The following is a 20,594-nucleotide window of genomic DNA, read 5'->3' as shown; positions in this document are numbered from 1 at the left end:
AGGTGCAGCGGCTCAAACCATATTGCCGTCTCATCGAGGAGGGCATCCCTCACCTCGGAGGCAGTGTGCTGTCTGTCCCCCAAGCTGATCAGCTTCAGCACAGCCTGCTGACGTCTACCAACGCCAGTGCTGCAACGTTTCCAACTCGTAGCTGAGGTCAATCTAACAGCGGAGGAGGAGGCGGTGGCGGAGGAGGAGGCGGTGGCGGAGGAGGAGGCGGTAGAGGAGGAGGAGGAGGGGGGTGTTCTTCTCCTGTCCCTGCCAGGAATGTTAGGCGGGGAGACGAGGTACACCGGGCCAGTTTGGGAAGCAGTCCCAGCCTCAACTACATTCACCCAGTGTGCCGTCAGTGAAATGTAGCGTCCCTGTCCGCATGCACTTGTCCACGCGTCGGTGGTCAAGTGGACCTTTGTGCAAAGCGCGGAACTAAGGGCCCGCCTGATGTTGAGTGACACGTGCTGGTGCAAGGCGGGGACGGCACACCGGGAGAAGTAGTGACGGCTAGGGACGGCATAGCGAGGTGCCGCAGTTGCCATCAGGTCCAGGAAGGCGGGAGTTTCAACAAGCCGGAACGCCAACATCTCCTGGGCCAGCAGTTTAGCGATGTTGGCGTTCAAGGCTTGCGCGTGTGGGTGGTTAGCAGTGTATTTCTGCCGCCGCTCCAATGTCTGAGAGATGGTGGGTTGTTGTAAAGAAGCGCCTGATGGTGCCTTTGATGGTGCAGGAGAAGGAGATAAGACAGGAACAGGGGAGGATGAGGGAGAAGTCAACAAAGTGGCGGAGGCAGATGAAGTGGTGTCCTGGCTCGTCCTCTGGAGTGCATCGCCAGCACAGTCAGCAGTGGCAGAGGCAGAGGCAGTGGCAGAGGCAGTGGCAGTGGCGTGAACGGCAGGCGGCCTTTGTCCTGCCGTTGCTGCCTGCCACTGATTCCAGTGCTTGGATTCCAAATGACGGCGCATTGAAGTGGTGGACAGGTTGCTCTTCTCAGAGCCCCTAATCAATTTCGAGAGGCAAATTGTGCAGACAACACTATATCTGTCCTCGGCGCATTCCTTGAAAAAACTCCACACCTTCGAGAAACGTGCCCTCGAGGTGGGAGTTTTTCGGGGCTGGGTACGAACTGGAACATCTTGGGAGATTCCGGGTGTGGCCTGGCTTCGCCTAAGCTGCTGACCTCTGCCTCTAGCTACCCTTTTTGGTGCTGCACCTGCCTCAACATCCACACTACTTTCCCCGCTTGACATCCCCCCTGTCCAGGTCGGGTCAGTGTCCTCATCATCCACCACTTCCTCTTCCAACTCCTGTCTCATCTTCTCCTCTTTACAATGCGCCGGTCAACTGGATGCCCTGACGGCAACTGCGTCACATCATCGTCGATGAGGGTGGGTTGCTGGTCATCCACCACCAAATCGAACGGAGATGGAGGAGACTCTAGTGTTTGAGCATCTGGACACAGATGCTCCTCTGTTAGGTTCGTGGAATCGTGACGTGGAGAGGCAGGTTGAGGGACAATGAAAGGAGCGGAGAACAGCTCTGGGGAGCAGGGACAGTTGGGGTTATTGTTCTGTGAAGCTTGGGAATTTTGGGAGGAAGGAGGACAAGACTGTTGGGTAATAGGAGGAGAGGAGGCAGAGTCTGACTGGCTGCTGGACAATGTGCTGTAAGCGTTCTCTGACAGCCATTGCAAGACCTGTTCCTGGTTCTCGGGCCTACTAAGGTTTGTACCCTGCAGTTTAGTTTATGTGGCAAGCAACCCTGGCACTGTGGAGTGGCGCAATGCTTGCTGCCCCACAGGAGTAGGCACGGGACGCCCTGTGGCTTCACTGCTACCTTGCTCCCCAGAACCATTCCCCCGACCTCACCCACGGCCTCGTCCACTTCCCTTTCCGGGAGCCTTGCGCATTTTGAATTCCCAGTTAGAAATTGGCACTATATACCAGTAGCAAAAATTGTGGGTGCACGTAACCCCAATATATTCTTTGAATTCCCAGTCAGACAATGGCACTATATACCAGTAGCAAGAAATGAGGGTATTTATAACCCCAATATATTCTTTGAATTCCCAGTCAGACAATGGCACTATATACCAGTAGCAAGAAATGAGGGTATTTATAACCCCAATATATTCTTTGAATTACCAGTCAGAAACTGGCACTATATGGCAGTAGCAAGAAATGAGGGTATTTGTAACTCCAATATATTCTTTGAATTCCCAGTCAGACAATGGCACTATATACCAGTAGCAAGAAATGAGGGTATTTATAACCCCAATATATTCTTTGAATTCCCAGACAGAAACTGGCACTATATGGCAGTAGCAAGAAATGAGGGTATTTGTAACCCCAATATATTCTTTGAATTCCCAGTCAGACAATGGCACTATATACCAGTAGCAAGAAATGAGGGTATTTGTAACCCCAATATATTCTTTGAATTCCCAGTCAGACAATGGCACTATATACCAGTAGCAAAAATTGTGGGTGCACGTAACCCCAATATATTCTTTGAATTACCAGTCAGAAACTGGCACTATATGGCAGTAGCAAGAAATGAGGGTATTTGTAACCCCAATATATTCTTTGAATTCCCAGTCAGACAATGGCACTATATACCAGTAGCAAAAATTGTGGGTGCACGTAACCCCAATATATTCTTTGAATTCCCAGTGAAACAATGGCACTATATACCAGTAGCAAAAATTGTGGGTGCACGTAACCCCAATATATTCTTTGAATTCCCAGTCAGACAATGGCACTATATACCAGTAGCAAGAAATGAGGGTATTTATAACCCCAATATATTCTTTGAATTCCCAGTCAGACAATGGCACTATATACCAGTAGCAAGAAATGAGGGTATTTGTAACCCCAATATATTCTTTGAATTCCCAGTCAGACAATGGCACTATATACCAGTAGCAAAAATTGTGGGTGCACGTAACCCCAATATATTCTTTGAATTACCAGTCAGAAACTGGCACTATATGGCAGTAGCAAGAAATGAGGGTATTTGTAACCCCAATATATTCTTTGAATTCCCAGTCAGACAATGGCACTATATACCAGTAGCAAAAATTGTGGGTGCACGTAACCCCAATATATTCTTTGAATTCCCAGTGAGACAATGGCACTATATACCAGTAGCAAAAATTGTGGGTGCACGTAACCCCAGTATATTCTTTGAATTCCCAGTCAGACAATGGCACTATATACCAGTAGCAAGAAATGAGGGTATTTATAACCCCAATATATTCTTTGAATTCCCAGTCAGACAATGGCACTATATACCAGTAGCAAGAATTGAGGGTATTTGTAACCCCAATATATTCTTTGAATTCCCAGTCAGACAATGGCACTATATACCAGTAGCAAGAAATGAGGGTATTTGTAACCCCAATATATTCTTTGAATTCCCAGTCAGACAATGGCACTATATACCAGTAGCAAAAATTGTGGGTGCACGTAACCCCAATATATTCTTTGAATTACCAGTCAGAAACTGGCACTATATGGCAGTAGCAAGAAATGAGGGTATTTGTAACCCCAATATATTCTTTGAATTCCCAGTCAGACAATGGCACTATATACCAGTAGCAAAAATTGTGGGTGCACGTAACCCCAATATATTCTTTGAATTGCCAGTCAGACAATGGCACTATATACCAGTAGCAAGAAATGATGGTATTTGTAACCCCAATATATTCTTTGAATTCCCAGTCAGACAATGGCACTATATACCAGTAGCAAGAAATGAGGGTATTTATAACCCCAATATATTCTTTGAATTCCCAGTCAGACAATGGCACTATATACCAGTAGCAAGAAATGAGGGTATTTATAACCCCAATATATTCTTTGAATTACCAGTCAGACAATGGCACTATATACCAGTAGCAAAAATTGTGGGTGCACGTAACCCCAATATATTCTTTGAATTACCAGTCAGAAACTGGCACTATATGGCAGTAGGAAGAAATGAGGGTATTTGTAACCCCAATATATTCTTTGAATTCCCAGTCAGACAATGGCACTATATACCAGTAGCAAAAATTGTGGGTGCACGTAACCCCAATATATTCTTTGAATTCCCAGTGAGACAATGGCACTATATACCAGTAGCAAAAATTGTGGGTGCACGTAACCCCAATATATTCTTTGAATTCCCAGTCAGACAATGGCACTATATACCAGTAGCAAGAAATGAGGGTATTTATAACCCCAATATATTCTTTGAATTCCCAGTCAGACAATGGCACTATATACCAGTAGCAAGAAATGAGGGTATTTGTAACCCCAATATATTCTTTGAATTCCCAGTCAGACAATGGCACTATATACCAGTAGCAAAAATTGTGGGTGCACGTAACCCCAATATATTCTTTGAATTCCCAGTGAGACAATGGCACTATATACCAGTAGCAAAAATTGTGGGTGCACGTAACCCCAATATATTCTTTGAATTCCCAGTCAGACAATGGCACTATATACCAGTAGCAAAAATAGTGGGTGTATATAGCCCCAATTCTATTGCTAGGGGACTTGCAGGGTATTTCTGAGGTGAAGGTGGGGGGGCACACTGTTGGAACGGGGATTTGGGGTGTATATATGGGGTATACGGGAATACACTGTCAGTGTGTTCCATTCAGGATCCTGGGAAAGCTGGGTTGCGGCGATTGAGCCCGTCAGTGCCACGTTACACTGACAAGCTTCTCCCTGGAATTGAAGTTATATGTAAGCCCAATATATTCTTTGAATTCCCAGTGAGACAATGGCACTATATGGCAGTAGCAAAAATAGTGGGTGTATATAGCCCCGATTCTATTGCTAGGGGACTTGCAGGGTATTTCTGGGGTGAAGGTGGGGGGGCACACCGTTGGAACGGGTATCGGGGGTATATATCGGGTATATGGGAATACACTGACAGTGTATTCCATTCAGGATCCTGGGAAAGCTGGGTTGCGGCGATTGAGCCCGTCAGTGCCACGTTACACTGACAAGCTTCTCCCTGGAATTTAGCTCTTATAAGAGCTGTTGGTTGTCTTCTCCTTCCTATTCTAGCCTGTCCCTGCCTACCCAGAATCTAAGCCCTAGCTAGCTGGACGGAAACCTCCGTCCCCGGTGAATTGCAAGCTCAGAATGACGTGAAGCTGGGCGTCGCTGTTCTTTTAAATTAGAGGTCACATGTTTTCGGCAGCCAATGGGTTTTGCCTACTTTTTTCAATGTCACCGGTGTCGTAGTTCCTGTCCCACCTACCCTGCGCTGTTATTGGAGCAAAAAAGGCGCCAGGGAAGGTGGGAGGGGAATCGAGTAATGGCGCACTTTACCACGCGGTGTTCGATTCGATTCGAACATGCCGAACAGCCAAATATCCGATCGAACATGAGTTCGATAGAACACTGTTCGCTCATCTCTAATCCTTATTTATCTGGAAAATATCTTGTTAGGAAGATGGATTTTCTATGTCCCTACCTTCCTTGGGAAGCAGCTTTATGTAAGAAGTAATGAGTGAAGCACTTGATCCATTCGATTCATGATATTATTAGGAAGGCCAGTATGTGCCCTGATGTTTTGTAAAATCATCCCCCTTTCCAAGTAACCACCTAGGTCCAGAGCTTTGCCAGAAGGCAAAGATTTTATCACCTCTTGTGTTTCCCCAGAAAAGATAGATAGATAGATAGATAGATAGATAGATAGATAGATAGATGATTTAAGAAACCTACTTGTTCCTTTAACGCTTGCACATCTGCAAGACTATCCATTGTGACACTTTTGGAGTTACTCAGCTCACAGAATCACCATCTCCTGCAGAAGATGAATGGTACATGAAAGAGGTTTAAAACTGACCTTAAGCCTGATTTATTTCTTCATCCACAGATTGCACAAACAGCTTCAACAATAAAGCAAATCCTGGTCACAGTATATATGGTGCCCCTCACTATCACTCTCTACTATCTCAAAACCAAAATTCCTGCTCCTCACCACCTCAAAACAGAATTCTTGGCTGTGACATTGAAAGCAATAGGGAAAAAGCAGCCCATTCATTTCTATGGGGAGCGCACGTATGCCGGCTCCCATAGAAATCAATGGGATCTGTTTTAACACCGCTGATTTGGAACGTGTTACACGTTCAGAATCAGTGAGCGTATACTCCATGTTAAGGCACCCTAAGAGAACACCCAGTTTTCTCTGACTTTTACTTTCAACCAGCTTTCTCTGGATAAGACATTCCACTTAAATATTATAAATACACATCTGAGGCAGCTATTCTGACACACTGTATAGAGAGAGGAATAGCATTGCCGTATTGTATTGTTTTCTTTTTTTGGGTCTGTGCTAAGGTTCCCTCTGAAGAATTTAGAAGTTGAACATAATAGTAGGGATTTTTACCCCTTGCCAGAATGGCTAGTATGCGTCCAGATTTGTCTCCAAGATGCCATAGCTCCTGTTGTGTCCTGAAGAAATTTTCTCTGCGTTTGGCCCATATGTCATAGTTCCTCTTTATGAAGACCAAGGTGTCTTTGCTGTCTGAGTCTTTGTAAAAAGAACTAGTCCATCTAAGTCTGATGCGCCCCAGTGCTTGTCTCCTAATACTGATCTTGCATTCTTTTTTTTGAAAGCCAAGACATGAGCATAACACACCCCATCAAATCTGATTTCCTAGAAAAGTTTGGCTTTTGTCACATATGCACCATTAGTGTCCATGTACTCAAACCATTAGCAGGGCCATGAAGTTCTCATCTTTAAGTAAAAAGCTTGGGGATAACCATAAAAATGTACTTAGTATATTGTTTCAGCACATCCAGCACGACAGGGAAGTTGTCAGAGATGGCCATATCACCTAGCCAAAAAGGACACCAGCACCAGAATCAGAAGTCAATGCCATATTTTTGTTAAATTATTTAATAGAAATCTTGGGATTTTACAATAGACCATAATCTATTTGTTAGAGAAGCTGAAAAAAACATTAAAGAAACTGTTTTTAAAATATAAAAAATATGAAATTTAAATCACCCACCTTTCCCCTTCTTACATCTAAAAATTAGTTTAAAAAAATTAATATTGCCAGGTGTTGCATTGCCTGAAAATGGCTGTGGTATTAAAACATAAAAAAAAAAAATCACCATATGGTAAATACTATAATGAAGGGGGAAAAAAATCCCAAATCATCATTTTCCTGTATAAAATATAAAAAATATAAAAAATAAAAGTAACTTGAGCATTCCTGTAAAAACGAACCACAAACGAAAATGGTGCAACTGTGTTTTTACTCCACTCCATTCAGATTTTTTTCCAGCTATCCAGTACAGTATATATAATGTTAAAATGTTACTTAAAAAATAGTTAAGTTACCAGTTGTTATTAAAAAATGAAAATGCAAAAACAAAAAATTAGCTGCAGCAACTAGGGGTTACATGAAAACGACACCAAGAGATGTGTGAACCTCTATAAACCAGATTTAAAAAATTCTCAAAAATCTTGATTTTTAATAGAACCAAAGTTTTTCTGATTTGTAACAGGTGCACAGGCAAGAATGAAGAGAAAGAAGAGGCCAGAAGAATCACAAGATCTGTGAACCATATGGGCTTTCCAGTATTTCCTTGCATCAGCCAATCATGAGGGGCTGGGGGTGGAGGGGTCATTGATGACATTATAGATACATTAGAAGAGAATCTCCAGAGAAGTGGCATTTTGTGGAAAGGAAGGGAAATAAAGACCAGAAGACAGACCTCAGCTTGCTGGGACAGTGCAAAATTGAAGAGAAATTACATTACTACAGAAAATCTAGATAGATATAGAAGAGGAGATTTAATTGGAAAAGAGAAGAATAGAATAGGTCAGATAGATTTAATTAGTTTAGACAAACTCGTTTTTGAAATCGCAGCATTTTCAGGGAGCCTTGACACGGAGTAAACGGTCCGCTCATTCTGAACGTAAACTCACTCAGAATGAGCGGCGTTAAAACAGATCCCATTGATTTCTATGGGTGTCGGCATACGCGCACTCACCTTTGAAATCAATGGGAGGCTTTTTTACTATTGCTTTCAATGTGGTACGCGCGTATCAGCAAGGGCATTGAAGATGAAACGTGGCTGGGTCTTTCAGCATGACAATGATCCCAAGCACACTGCCAGGGCAACAACAGAATTGCTTTGTAAGAAGCAGTTCAAGGTCCTGGGTGGCCTAGCCATTCTCCAGATCTCAACCCTATAGAAAACCTTTGGAGGGAGTTGAAAGTCCGTGTTGCCCAGTGACAGCTCCAGAATATCCCTGCTCTAGAGGAGATCTGCATGGAGGAATGGGCCAACATACCAGAAACAGTGTGTGCCAACCTTGTGAAGACCTACAGAGAACGTTTGATCTCTGTCAATGCCAACAAAGGATACATAACAAAGTATTGAGATGAACTTTTCTTATATACCAAATACCTATTTTCCACCATAATTTACAAATAAATTCTTTCCAAATCAGACAATGTGATTTCCTGGATTTGTTTTCTCATTTTGTCTCTCATAGTTGAGGTCTACCTATGATGTCAATTACAGGCCGACCTCATCTTTTTAAGTGGGAGAACTTGTACAATTGGCGGCTGACTAAATACGTTTTTCCCCACTGTACATAATAATAAATGAGATAATAAAATAAGATAATAAATAGCATGCCCAAAGGTGAATACTTTTAATGAGGTTAAAGAAAATTATATATAAAATTTGCCTTAGCAGATTAAAATAGTATGAAAAATTATTGGTAATAATGGATGAGCAAAGTGAACCAGTTGGAGATAGTTCACAAAATGCCTGCAAATCATCCTGAGGCAAACCCTATTTTATTTGATGCTCCGATAACATTTTAATATTTAACCTCTTCAAGACAGAGCCTAAAAGTACCTAAATGACCAGGCCTCATTTTTCAAATCTGACATGTGTCACTTTATGTGGTAATAACTTTGAGATGCATTAACTTATCATGGTGATTCTGAGACTGTTTTCTCGTGACACCTTGTACTTCGTGTCAGTGGTACATTTTGGTCAATATGTTTTGTCTTTTATTATGAAAAAATAGGAAATTTGGTGAAAATTTTGAAAAAAATGCAGTTTTCAAACTTTGAAATTGCATGCCTTTCATGTAGAATGTCATACTACCCAAACTACTTCATAAATTTAATTTACCATATCTCTGCTTTATATTGGCATCAAACTTTAATTGCCCTTTCATTTTTTTCAGATGTTATAAGGCTTAAAAGTCAAGCAGTAATTTTCCAAATTTGTAAGAATCTTTCCAACACACATTTTTCAAGGGACCAGTTCAGTTCTGAAGGGGTCTTGAAAGGCCTCTCTAATATAAACCCCCATAAATCACCCCATTCTAAAAACTACACTCCTGGAAGAATTCATAACTGCATTTAGGAAGTTTCTTAACCCTTTCAGCATTTCATGGCAATTAAAACAAAATAGAGGTCAAATTTACAATTTAAATTTTTTTTCACTAATATATTCATTTAACCCTAGAATTTACACATTCACAACATGTTAAAGGAGAAAACGCATTCTAAATTCTATTAAGCAATTTCCCCCAAGCATGAAACCGTCCCATGTGAGAAAGTTAAATGATGTATGGGCGCACTGTAGGGTCCAGAACAGAAGGAGAGCTATTGGGATTTTGGAGGGCAGATTTTGATGGAATCTGTTTCAGGCACCATGTCGCATTTGCAGAGCCCCTGAAGTGCCAGAACAGTAGAAACCCCCCCCAAAATGACACCATTTTGAAAACTAGACCCCTCAAGAAATGTATCCAGGGGTATAGTGAGCACTTTGACCCTATGGGTGTTTCACAGATTTTTTTTTTACCATTGAGACATGAAAATTTAAAATTATTTTTTTTCTGATATAATGTCACTTTAGCCCCCAATTTTCCATCTTCAAAAGGGGGTAAAGGAGAAATTGCAACCCACATTTTGCTACACAATTTCTACTGAATGCAACAATACCCCATATGTTCTGGTATACTGATATACGGACACATGGCAGCACTCAGAACGGAAAGAGCGCTAATTGGGTTTTGGAGACCAGATTTTGCTGGAATCATGATCAAGCACCATGTCCCATTTGCAGTGCCCTCAAGGTGCCCAAATAGTAGAAACCTCCAAATTGTGACCCCATTTTAGAAACTAGACCCCGTGAGTTATTCATTGAGGGGTATAATGAATATTTTGACTCCATAGGTTTTGAAAAAATTTGCGTCAAACAAAAAAAATTCATATTTTTTACACAAAAGTGTCATTTTAAAGGCAGTTTTTTTCCCCATAATGCATGAAAATGAAGAGAAACACCCCAAAATAGATTACCCCATTTCTCCTGTGTTCAAAAATGTACACTTTGAGGCCTTAATCCTATGTACGGACGTACGTTAGGGCCCAAAAAGAAGGGAGCACCAACTGGATTTCAAAGACATAATTTTTGCTTCTAAATATTTCAGGCCCATTGCGCATTCAAACAAGTTTTGAGTTACCAAAACAATTGAAACCCCCCATAAATGACCCCATTTTATAAACTAGACCCCTTAAGGTATTCATTGAGGGGTACAATGAGTATTTTGACCCTATAGCCGTTTCACAGATTTTACTAACCTTGGGATGTGTAGGTTAAAAATTACTAAAATGTCCCTTTATCTCCAAAGTTTTTATTTTCACAAGGGGTTAAAAGAGAAAAATCCCCCCACAGTTTGTTACACAATTTCTCCTGAACACGGCAATACTCCATATGTGGCCATAATCTGCTGTATGGGTACATGGTGGGGCTCAGAATGGAAAGAGCGCTATTTGGGTTTTTGAGAGCAGGTTTTGCTGGAATAGTTTTCAGGTGCCATGTCGTATCTGCAGAGCCCCTAAAGTATCAATACAATAGAAACCCCTCAAAAGTGACCCCATTTTAAAAACTACACCCATCAAAGAATGTATCAAGGCGTATTATCATTTTGAGCCTAAAAATTCTTCCCAAAAATTAATGTACAAAATGAAAATTGAAATTTTTAAAGAAATCAGCCATTTCGGTGCCCAATACGTTGCACCCACTTTGTGTTGTCAGAGACCTGCACTCCTAAAACTATTAAGGAGCCATCCTGAGGGGCAAAAAATTATATATGTGGGTGTAAACTGCTACTTGGGCACAGAGCAGGGCTCAGAAGAGAAGGAGCACTGCGCTTTTTAGCTTTTGGGGTGCAGATTTAGAGGAACCCTCTGGGCGCCATGTTGTTTTTGTAGAGCCCTGGAGGCAACAGTAAACTGGAATTGCCCAAGAAGTGACCCCATTTTGTAAGGGCATTTTTAGGGTCTCTGCAAATATGATATGGTGTCCAAACACCAACAATCTAAATCTGCACTCCAAATGTACATATCGCTCCTTCACATCTGTGCCCTGCTGTGTACCCAAATGGCGGTTTATGCCCACATGTATGACACTGGTGTACCCTGGATAACGTATGTAATGCCATATGTGGGTAGAATCGGCTGTTTGGGCACAGCCGGGCACAGAAGGGAAGGAGCGCTATTTTGGTTTTTGGAGCACAGTTTGGTCTTAGGACACCATGCCACTTTTGCAAAGCCCCTGAATTACCAATAAAGTGGAATCCACAGACATGTCACCGCATTTTGGACACTACCCCACTGATGGGATTTATCCCGGGCACAACAGCTTTTAGAGCGTTCATCTCTGATACAAGTTGGGCACAAAATATTAGGCACTGAAATGACGTATTCCTGGAAAAAATTATTTTTACCTTTCACAATCAGCTTCGTATTCATTTATGGATAATAAGTTATAGCAACACTTGGGAGTTAAAAATGCTCTCTGTACCCCTGGATAAATCCTTCAGGGGTGTAGTTTCCAAAATAAGGTCTCATATCAGGGGATTCCACTTTACGGGCATTTCAGCTCTGCAAAAGTGTCGTGGCATCCAAAACCGCCCGTGCTCCAAAAACCAAACAACCCTTCTGTGTCTGGCTGTGCCCCTATATCAGTTTATTCCCACATATGGCATTGCGTACGGTACCCCGGGTACACCAGTGTCATACATGTGTCATACATGTGGCATAAACTGCAGTTTGGGCACACAGCAGAGCTCAGAAGGGAAGGAGTGCGATGCGGCTTTTGGAGTACAGATTCAGATGTTTAGTATCTGGACGTCATGTCATGTTTGTAGAGCCTGTAAGGTACCAGAAAAGTGGATTCCCCAAAGGAGTGACCCCATTTTGAAAACTGCACCCCTCAAAGAATTTATCAGGGGGTCTATTGAGTATTAGTATCCCAGACGTGACTGCACAGCGGATGGCGAAGAGGGAATATATAAGCTGTGCGGAGAACATTGCAGACACCAAATTCCCTACTATGTCCCAGGAGCTCCTATGATTGGGGGCGTCACTCTGGGGGTCACTCCTGGTGTCTTTTCGCTCATAAGCTGTAAATCTGGGGTGTCCCCTGATTTACGCTCGCACAGCTTATATATTCCCTTCCTGACGCAGCCAGTTGTGTTCTAATGATTTGGTGATTTGGGGTTTTTTTTGTCTTCACATTACTAGATGCTATAATTTCTATATTTTCCTGGTGACGTGGCCATATAAGGGCTTGTTGTTTGTGGGATGAGATGCATTTTGTAATTACACCATTTTTGGGTGCCTACAATTTATTGAATACATTTTATTAACTCTTTTTTTGCTGGATTTAAAAAAAATAAAATCAATTCTGGCATTGCGTTTTACCTTTTTAATTTTTCGCCATGCAGCGTACCTTATAAGTAATATGTGACCTTTATTCTGCGGGTCAGTACGGTTACGGCAATACCTCATTTATATTTTTTTATGCGATACTAATTCTGCAGAACAAAAACACATTTGGGGACAAAATCAGTGATTTTTGCATCGCCATCTTCTGAGAGGCGTAACATTTTTATTTTTCGGTTGACAGTGTTGTTTGAGGGCTTAGTTTTTGCGGGACAATGTGCGCTTTTTATTGGCACTGTTGTGGGGTGCATATGACTTTTTGATCACTTTTTATAGCATTTTTTTTTTAGGTGAGATGGCGAAAAATCACTACTTCCAACGGGTTTTTTCCATTTTTTTTTTCCGCCGTTCACCATGTACATTAAATATTATTTCAGTTTTATTGTACAGATTGTTACGGACGCGGCGGTACCAGATATGCATTGTTTTTATAAATTTTTAGGTTTTTTTTATATAATTCATTTTCTATTGAATAAAAATGAATTTTTGGGGCTTTATAACTTTATTAATTTTTTTCAAACACTTTATTATTTTTCACTTTTTTTTATGTGTCTCTTTTAGGACACTTGATTCTGCAATGATTTCATTGCTGAATCAATCAGGCTGGAGACACAGGCTGCACGTGTCTCCAGCCTGTAACAGGAAGCCAAGCGATGTAGACCCATCGCTTGGCTTTCTTAGTACCTGGCAGGGTCAACCAGGTAACGGGGGCTCATGCAGCCTGGGGTCACTGGTTAGACCCCAGGGTGCATGTTTTACATATCGGCACCCCCCGATCTCACCGCGGGGGGTGCCGATAACATCGCAGAACCGCTTCAGTGCCGTGATCATGTTTGATCACGGAACTGAAGGGGTTAAACTCCGATCGGACACCAGCTCCAATCGGAGTACATCGGGCACAGTGTTAGCTATAACATATAGCTAACACCTGCTCACGATGCCGCCCGCAGGACCATTTACCTGCGGGCGGCATCTCATGTCAGGGAAAGTTTGTTACTGCAACAAACTTTCCCTGACATGGCTGCTACATGATCAGGACCTGAATCTATCAGGTCCTGATCATGTCTCCGTGGACCCCAGCAGCTATTAGCGCTAGGTCCACGGAGCTCCGGACCCTCGGGGAGACCCGATCCCCATTTCAAAAGGGTCAGTTTATAAACGTCGGTGCGGCACAGAGCCCAAGCCGCGCCGACGTTTATATACAGTCAGCCGTCGTGAAGCGGTTAAAGATTCTCAGGGAATGTTTATATTGGTGTATACACTTTGGATTATCTACTGCAGAACTACATGCTGAAAATCCAGAGTATTACAGTACTAGCAAAGAGAATGAGGTTTTACGAAATCTTATCAAACATGCTGCAGAAAAAATCTGCAGTGTCCATTGACCTCCGCAGCTTGTCAAATTATGTTGCAGGTTTTCATAGCAGATTTCACCCTGATGCAGTCACTATAGTCACTAGAACAAAAGGTCAGAGACACTAATGTTCATAGACATCATGAGATGTACATACATTCAGAATAGATTTATATAGTATGTGGCCCCCTCAGGATCCAGGGCCTGTTAGTAACTGCTACCTCTGCAGCCCCTAAACTACATCCCTTGGATGGCCATTACAGATTAATTTTTTTCCAGCTTTTACCGAAGATTTGACAATAATCTACATGAACTAAATTGCCCGTGGAGAGTCTAGAGAATTATTTTTGGCTTAAGGGACACAGTTCTCATTGGGGAGCTGCAACCCTTTTGTTTTATCAATCTGTAGGCACGCAGACCCCAGTGATCAATATCATGTACTCCTTATGACCATTCGCTCAAAAGCAACTCACAGCCTGATATTCTCCGTAAGAGGAACATTGCAGTGATACAAGCTATAATTTTACAGTCAAAATATTAGTTGCTGAAGGTAACATATTGGATTACTTTAGGTCTCACTGAAATAAATGTTTTCCCCTATGTTTAACCTTGTCTAGCTGCATCAAGGCCAATTTTTATCTAATGATAATAACACTACCCAAGCAAGGCAAGGTTACAGAGAGAACAAGTTATTAGTGTGAATAATAGAGGAACACACTTTCATAGCTTTGATGATCGATTTTATTCCCATTTATTCATATCTAACCTTCCCTAGAAGGTTAGATATGAATTTTTGCTGTTACCAATTTTCAGAGTACATTAGAATTATGGCATTTCTTAATTTTCTTAATACTATATGATATAGTGCCAGCTATGTTTAGTTGTCTGTGCACTTTATACAAGCAGCATAATTTTCTTGGACTTGCTTTGCAGGAAGAACATACCCTTTGCTTTCTAGAATAGTCATTGAAACACTACCAATTCTCTTGTGTATGTGCAGCATCCCGGAGTGAGGGCGGGTTCACATCTGCGCCCTGGTCTCCTTTTTCAGGTTTCCATCTTCTGCCCGAGAAACTGGAGAGGAGACGGAAACCAGCAGTCACTTTTCAGACCCATTCATTTGAATAGGTTTATCGCATAGTGTCCAGTGTCAACATGGTAATTTAATACTGTCATGTGAATGGGGCTCTACAGAGCTTTCAATGATACAAACAACTTTGTACAGAAAGGTAGAAGTTTGCATTTGGTATACTTTTGACCAATTAATGTTCGCTATTTACATCGTACAGGATATGTTTTATAGTGACTGTGCAATGTTATTACACCCTGTAATAATATCAAATGTTTGCTATAAAACAGTCCAATGTGCTCCACGGTGGTCCCCAAACAGTCCAATATGCTCCACGGTGGTCCTTACACAATCCAATGTGCTCCACGATGGCCCCACACAGTCCAATGTCCTCCTGTACGTACATGCACTCAGACAAAGAGCAGCTGGGTGGCCTTCTTCTTCCACCGCAAAGCAGGCACTAATGAATGAAGTCATCACACCTGCGTCGGGCAAGCAGTCACAAGGTTTTCATGAAGCGCTCACTGGGGGATCTTGGACAGCTGTTTCTGAGTGATCCAGTAGTCTGGCTATGTGCCCACAGAGAGAACTCTGAATGCCCTCTCTGGCCATAGTTTCACCACCATTGCTCTATGGGTTACTTTATTTAGAAATCTGCATATTTCCCTGATAATCTGAAGGCAAATAATTATAGATAGAGGTTCATTAATGTGCACATTGATTGTGTCTGGATAACATATTACAGAAAATAATAAATATTTTCAAGTGAATTAGGTGTAAGCAAGAATTGCTGTAACAGTTTATCTCTTCTGCTGAAGATCTCAAGTCAACATTCTTAATGATTCATATTTGTGATTAAAGATTTTTTGCATCTTCATAACTAAACACTGGAATCTGCATGCAAAATGTGTTATCTGGAAGATTTTGCAAACAGTCGCAGAAAATTGTTTTACAAGTTTTATTTTTTTGCCAGGTTAACCCACAACACAAGGTTCAAATTACCACTGCGATGAGAAGTATTCACCCCCACTGCAACTTTGGTTTATTTGTAAACTTTCAGTTTTCTGGAATAAAGCAAACAAAACAATCCAAATAGCTCAACACAACTAATATTTTTTTTTTCAATTTTTCATTTTGTTTTTCAAATTTTCAAATTTCAAAATTAAATTTTCAATACAAAATGATTATTTAACCCCTCATGACAAGTGTCCTTGTTACTCAGCAGACTATTCTTGTTTGACCTGCTGCAAATCTGATACTGATACCTGATACCAGCTTTTGACAGTATTCCTGAGGAATCTTATCCCATTGCTCATGGGCATTGGCTTCCAGTTCACCAATATTCTTGGGTTTGTGTGCTGCAGCTGCCTTCTTCAATTTCCACTATATAACTTTGAGATCATGCTGACTTTCCCATAATGTCTCGCAAGTGGACCTCATGACAGGGGACAACAAATCATGAGGAATTAGGTCTCAGACTTGAAATACAGATACGCAGGTAATACAGTGTGTCGAAATGCAATGTACTAATCAACTTAGAAGTTGGGAATGGGACTAGAGTACAAGATTTAGATTTACATGATAGAGATATACAGTATAGGAGACTGCACTTACTGTGTGTCTGACAGTCATCAGCAAAGGCTGTATGTTGTCAGTGTGTTACTGCATTATTCAATCACAATCACAATTCGCATACGTGGCCCAAATAATATACACACTATATAAAGTCTGCTAACCATCTGGGCATGAATGACACATGTGACAAATTTCAGTAGAAAAACAAATGCAAGAAAAAAAGGGAAATGTGTAAAGTTCCAAACCATCAACCTTATGTCACCTTTTACTGAGCTGTACCAGTAATGAGTCTTACTAAAGTAATATAATTATAAATGATCCCTTTTCCCTAACAGATTGGCAAGTAAAGTAGTGCTGAATGACTATTCTTTTCACAGATCTCATTTTTAGGATAGGATCAAATCTGTATGAGTGGATCTGTCACTTTAAAGGTGCGCAAACCAATTGTTAAAAAAACATCAAATCCCGGGTCCTAAAAACATGCGCAATGTCCATTCACATCCCAAACAGTAAACACTTTTATGTATTGTAATATAGTAATACAAGCATAGCGGCCTGAAATGATGAAATAATAAATAGCCCGGTCTAACTCAGCTGATACTGTGCAACCAGTAGGAATGGTAGAAGAGGTTAGCAGATGGGCATACAGCAAGGAATCCAAAATGGGCACACGTTGTAGGAGACCCCACATTTGAGGCACTCTCCCTTACTTGACCATATTATTATGAAAGGGCCTATCCAACCCTATGTGCTTAACTCTGGCCCCCGCCCAAATCAGCCGGAGCCCCCAACCGGATCCTGACCCTAGTCTAAACTGAGCCCTAAACTCACCCTCCCTATCACAAGATAATGAAGTATAGGATGGATATAACAAGTGTAATTAAAACCAGAGAGCCCTATTGAAATATGCAAAAATGTCAAACTCTAAATAACCATACATGTGTTCCATCACAGAAGAATACATGACAGAGATCATCGGGTTCCAACAGGCTATAATAGGGTGCATTGAAATTTTTTGCCATGCTACGCTATTTTGTCCCAAAAGTAGTCTACTATATGGCAGCTCCACTGCAAATGTGAACATAGCCTTACAGATAAAATTCCATCAGTATATTATCAGTATTACTATTAATACTGAAGGACTTTATTGTTTTATCCACCGACAGCAAATAGAGATCTTGAAAATAGTCAGAAATACTCAAAGAATATGCAAAGCTTACAAATTTTTCAACAAAAGATCTTTTCATAAAGTGTCTGTAATGATGTTTTATTGATTTTTTGTAGATTTAGAAGTTTACTTAGCAGTGATTCTTAGGTCATGCTTCTTGGCTATATTTGATCAGTACAGCTTAGCACTTATATTTAAGGTACATGTGCATCAAATGACATCCTGTCTGCCATCAATCTGCTAATGAGTTCAGTGGGTGTGAAAGTTTGTGAAACCTTCCGTTATAAAACAGAGAATGGAGTGTCCTTAATCTACCTGATGCTGCTGTGCAGAGATGCAACATAGATCCAGCTAAAACCCACTTGAATTTACACAGATGTAAGAAAGAAAAGAATGTAAGGGGAAAACTGAAATAGAATTAAATATGCTAAATATGATAATGGAAGAAAGAAGGCAAGATATGTAAATGGGAATGTATTCATGATTTAGAATTGCTGTATTGTAGTCAAATGAAATTGCAGCAATTGTAAAAGTATAATGTGTTCCAATTCTAATCTTACATCTCAGTTGTAATACTCTCTCTCTCTCTCTCTCTCTCTCTCTCTCTCTCTCTCTATATATATATATATACATACAGTGGGGCAAAAAAGTATTTAGTCAGTCACCAATAGTGCAAGTTCCACCACTTAAAAAGATGAGAGGCGTCTGTAATTTACATCATAGGTAGTCCTCAACTATGAGAGACAAAATGAGAAAACAAATCCAGAAAATCACATTGTCTGATTTTGTAAGAATTTTTTTGAAAATTATGGTGGAAAATAAGTATTTGGTCACCTACAAGCAATCAAGATTTCTGGCTCTCATAGACCTGTAACTTCTTCTTTAACCCTAGAATGCATGACCATAAAAATCTACACTTTTACATACCTGGGGCCTTTTAGGCCCGTGTGCAAATAACATGGAATAACTCAAATAAAAACACTTTACAAAGTTTATTTGAAAATTGTAAAGTAAGGATGCATTCCCACTAGTGCTGGTGTCTGCCAGGAGGGGATCTGTAATGGATCTGACCTCCTGGTGAACCCAGCTAAGGCTGGTAGAATCCGGGCATTCCGGCAGCCTTAACTGAAGTTACCAAGAGATCAGATCCATTACAGATCACCTCCAGGCAGACACCAGCGCTAGTGGGAATGCATCCTAAGATGTGAATAATTCAAAACATTATGTGCAAAAAACAACAAAAAAGTAACTGAACGGTCTTAAAACGCCCAATATACGCATTCGGTATAACTCTTTATAATCATGTTTTTTTGTCAAAGTTTTTTTTTATAAAAGTTGCAGTAAACATGCTGCAGGAATATCTCTTTTCAAAGTTTCCTTTTCGAATTTACTAATGACCGCAACAACTTTCACACGTTATCTGTTCGGAAGAATGATCCTTGCAGACATTTTGTCCACAAGTAGTACAAACACGCTCCGATTTCCTGTCCTTCTTTGCTGGACAAATGTAACATCGCTTTCTTTTTTTATCTCTTGGTTCTGGATGTTCCTGAAAACGTATACCACATCTGATCATAGCTTCTGTTGTTTGTCTTGGCAAGCATTTTGTGCTGCTTCTCTCCATCATGGTAGGCATTAAAAGTTCATAGCAAAGTTCCGTCAAGTATAGACGTCTCTTGTCCTTTCTGTTGGCATGGAATTCTGGATGAGTCTCACTATAAACAATATAGGTATTGAGGGCTGACACATATAGCATATTATAAAAAAGAACTATAGGCCAACGTTTTGTCTGCCTTTTGCACGTATACTCTCCAATCATTTCGTCCATCTTGTCAACTCCTCCTTTGGTTTTATTATAATGCAAGATTATTTCGGGTTTCAGTTTCCTGTTATTGGTGTCTATACTTCCATCATGGTGCATTGTACTCAGTAATATGACCGATTTTTCTTTCTTCGCTTTATAAGACACCATTGTCGCTTGATTGCAGAAGCCAAATACACTATCATAAAGTTGGATCACATGTAAACCTAGTACGGGCCTAAAAGGCCCCAGGTATGTAAATATGGGGTATTCACAAAAAAGAGTTGTTATTCCGAAATGCCTGTAACATAAAAATATATGAACAACTGGAAATGACTAACAACTATATACCTGAGGAATACCTAGAGTTTCAGAATTCTAACTAAAGTAATATTGCAGTATATAGAAAACAATTAACAGAGCGGGCCTGCGAGGCCCCAGGTATGCATTCTAGGGTTAAGAGTCTCATCTTTCCTCCACTCATTACCTGTAGTAATGGCTCCTGTTTAAACTTGTTATCAGTATAAAAAGACACCTGTGCACACCCTCAAACAGTCAGACTCCAAACTCCACTATGGTGAAGACCAAAGAGCTGTCAAAGGACACCAGAAACAAAATTGTAGCCCTGCACCAGGCTGGGAAGACTGAATCTGCAATAGGCAACCAGCTTGGATTGAAGAAATCAACTGTGGGAGCAATAATTAGAAAATGGAAGACATACAAGACCACTGATAATCTCCCTCGATCTGGGGCTCCACGCAAAATCTCACCCCGTGGGGTCAAAATGATCACAAGAACGGTGAGCAAAAATCCCAGAACCACGCGGGGGGCCCTAGTGAATGAACTGCAGAGAGC

The sequence above is a fragment of the Leptodactylus fuscus genome, chromosome 4, assembly GCF_031893055.1.
Source record: "Leptodactylus fuscus isolate aLepFus1 chromosome 4, aLepFus1.hap2, whole genome shotgun sequence".
In the NCBI taxonomy this organism is placed as follows: Eukaryota; Metazoa; Chordata; class Amphibia; order Anura; family Leptodactylidae; genus Leptodactylus; species Leptodactylus fuscus.
Note: the sequence above shows the minus strand (reverse complement) of the source record.